Raw genomic sequence first — 3,645 nt, 5'->3', positions numbered from 1 at the left:
GACAGGGTTCTCTAGAGAGATACAACCAAATTGCTGATAATTTAATATATTTATTTATAAAGATAATTAGATATATAACAAAAAAGGAACTGTTAAATCATATACAGATAAATATATAATACAAGAAATGAACAGTTATATTTTAAAGCAGTACAAATGGCTCAGTGCAACTCCTGTGACAGAGTTGTGAGACACTAACAGTCCTTCAAGTCTAGTCTGCTGCCAGGTTTTCCTCTATTTATAGAGAGAGCTAGGCTATGTCAGCATAGCAGCCAATCACAAGGCAGGTCACCAACTGTCAGCCAGGTCACCAACTGCCAGTCCCCGGCTCCAGAGATGTCTTAAAGGGACCTCAACTTACAGAGACACAGTTCACAGGCTAGGCGTCCCACAGGTAGCGTAGCCTGTACATTGAGGTACAGAACAAGCAAGGCAGCCACACACTGGTCTGATGATCAAAGAGCGAGAGACAAGAAAGACAAGGCTCACTGAGCCATTTATCTCACCGCCCTTCAGTTAATCCCACTTGTGTTTATCGGCCAGGCTAGCACAATAAACTATCTCAGTACTTGAGACCAAATTTCATCATCCTTGCTTCTTCTCTTTTTAAAAAATTTTATATCATTTTATTAGGAGCTCATACAAATCTTATCACAATCCATACATAACATCAATTGTGTAAAGCACATTTGTACATTCATTGCCCTCATCCTTCTTAAAACATTTGCTTTCCACGTAAGACCCTGGCATCAGCTCCTCATTTTCTCCCCTCCCGCCCCCTTCCCCCTTATCCTTGCTTCTAAGGAGCATTCTGGCTGCACTTCTTCCAAGTTAAATTTAGATGCCTAATTTGTCTCACATTTCTTCAAAATAGAGAATGCTGCAAAAGTTGTTGTATGAATGGGAAATAGCATGTCCTAAGACAGATAAAACAATGAAAAGATAAGTTGCAGACTCTGGAATATATGGTAGATTTTGAGAATACTGGGGGAGTTTGGTGTGATTTCACTTACGCCTAGAATCACTCAGCCACTAGCATTAAAAAAAATTCCTGCTGAATCTTAATAGGAACTGTAGTTCTTTCTTCTGAAAGAACCCCTGGTGGCATTGAGGGTTAAATGTTGGGCTGCTAATCACAAGGTTAACTGTTCAACCCCTCTAGCTGCTCTGTGAGAGAAATAAGATTTCTCTCATATTCCTGTAAAGTTTATGGTCTTGGGATACCTCATGGAGTTCTACTGTGTCCTGTAGGGCCGCTATGAGTTTGAAGTGACGTTATGGCAGTGCTTTTTTTGGTGTGGGCATATCTTCTAATGATACCTAATTAATTAAGGAAACCCCAAAGAGATTTTAACAAAGTACAGAATTCAGAGGAATCCGCAGTGGTTTTCTGTATCTCAGAGTTAAGCTGTCTGTCCGTTCCAAAGACTGTCTCAGAACCAGGGGTTTGAGGAGTGAGTGACCTACCATGTTGGTAGTGTGCACAACTGCTAGTGGCTAAAAGCTGAGTAGCATCCCTTGACTCTCTATGTGAAGAAAAATTTTGATTCCTGTTTTGTGATTGGGAAGAGGAATGTAGTTTGTAATTGTCTGGAGGAATGGATGTTATTCCTTTGCAATGTGGAAAGCTAAATTAAAATGTTACAAACGTGGCTTTTGAGGGCAGATTATGCCCTTCTCCATTGCATTTCATTGTATTCAGAAAGTGACTTTTTATTAGCAACCTTTAATAATTGTAGTGAATTTCACACTCCTCACAGGATAAAATAAAATTCATAGATTGGATTGGGTGGTGATGGATATGATCTATTGTGCCTTCTAGTCAGTTCGGACTCTGGTGCCCCAATAGGACAGAGTAGAACTGCCCCAAAGCTGCAGATCTTTATAGAAACACAGTGCCACATCTTTTCCCACAGAGTGACTGTTGGATTCAAGCCACAGGGCTTTCAGTTCGGATCTCATTGCTTTAACCACAGTGCTACCAGGGCTCCTAGACCTAGGGTAAATCCTTAAACACAGTATTCCTTTTAGAGCATTTGTTGTTGAGTTGGTGGGGTGTTGGTGGTTCAGTGGTAGAATTTTTGTCTTCCACCCAGGAGATCTGGGTGGGTCTCGTACAGGTTACTACTCTCGAGTAGCTTAGCAGTTTTCAAGCTGTGGGTTGCGACCCTTTTGGGGGTTGAAGACCCTATCACAGGGGTCACCCAATTCATAACATTAGCAAAATGACAGTTATAAAGTCGCAACGAAAAGAATGTTATGGTTGGAGGGCCACCACGACATGAGGAACTGTATGAAACGGTAGCGGCATTAGGAAGGTTGAGAACCACTGCTCTAGCTGGTGGCTTGTGATTATGATCCTGAATGGGTTTTAGCTTAGGTTCCAGACCAAGAAAGTCCTGGTGCTCTACTTCCTAGAGCCCGGTGTAGCACAATAGTTCAGTCTGCACGTGCTCGCTGGGATGGTGCAGGGTCAGAAAATGCTTGGTGCCATTGGGCGTGGGGCTGCCTTGAGTTGCGTTGCAGCCAGCAACAACAATGTGCCGTACACCTTGGACAGCCTAGGTACTGGTGTTTTCCCCATGACAGGAAGTTCTGTTAGATAGGGGTGACTTAGATACGCTCAGATTTACCTTCTAGGCTTGCTTCTCTCAGACGCATGTGGTCCTGGGGAAAAGAGTAGATAGATAATGGAGCAAAGTTAGTGTTACTTTGTATGAGTGACATTTCTTTGATCACTTTTATTGTTAGAGAGGGGACTGGACCTGAGCATCGCTGACTTGAGGGAGTCCCTGGGTGGCATAGATGCTTCTGCGCTGGGCTATTCACAGAAAGGTTGGCTGTTTGAACCACCGAGGCTGCTCAGCAAAAAGGCCTGGGGGGCTGCTTCCAGAAAGTCCACAGCCAAGGAGCACCCTTCTGCTCTGACACACACTCCATCCCTGTTGTGTTGGCCGGTTTATTGAGGGGAAAACTAGTGACTGGCGAGCACTAGTTTTATTTGAAAATTAATCTTTAGAGTCATAATGTTAGGTATGAGGGAGCTTCACAAAGTTCCTGGGAAAATCCCATTCTTTCAATTCCATTTTTCCACACGAACTTTTTGAAGCACCCTTGTAGCAATGACCTGTGGATTGACATGGCCAAAAAATGGTTTATACATGTCACTTGAAAAACACCAGTAAATACTGTTACTTCTTGTGGTAGTTAGATAATCTGGTGTCAGTTTGAAAATTAAGATTGTAGGGGTGGAGTCTAGCTTGTCAATCAGGATATAGCCAATGAGGCCTCTGTGTGGGCAGGACCTTCTCCTGAGGATTCTGGAACTCCTGTATTCCTCCTTGGAGGCAGGAGACAACTCTTATCCGCTGACTCCCTGAGAGACTCTGTTGACAAGCCACATGGAGACACGCTGATGGTAGTCAGAGCTTCGGAGCTGCGCTGAGATAACCTCTACCGCCACTGGATCTACAAGACTTTGCACCCACTGGCCTGTGATCTTCCTGCATTCGGCGTCATTGCATGTGTTGTGTGAGTCTGAAGAGGAATTTTTAGATTGGTATCGGACATAGGGGCTAATATTGGACTTGATCTGGACTGGGCTGGGGTATTTTCTTAATATTCAATTGCTCTTGTATATAAAGC

Source organism: Echinops telfairi, unplaced genomic scaffold (assembly GCF_000313985.2).
Source record: "Echinops telfairi isolate 266 unplaced genomic scaffold, ASM31398v2 ScPeMD7_7412;HRSCAF=8450, whole genome shotgun sequence".
NCBI lineage: Eukaryota > Metazoa > Chordata > Mammalia > Afrosoricida > Tenrecidae > Echinops > Echinops telfairi.
Note: the sequence above shows the minus strand (reverse complement) of the source record.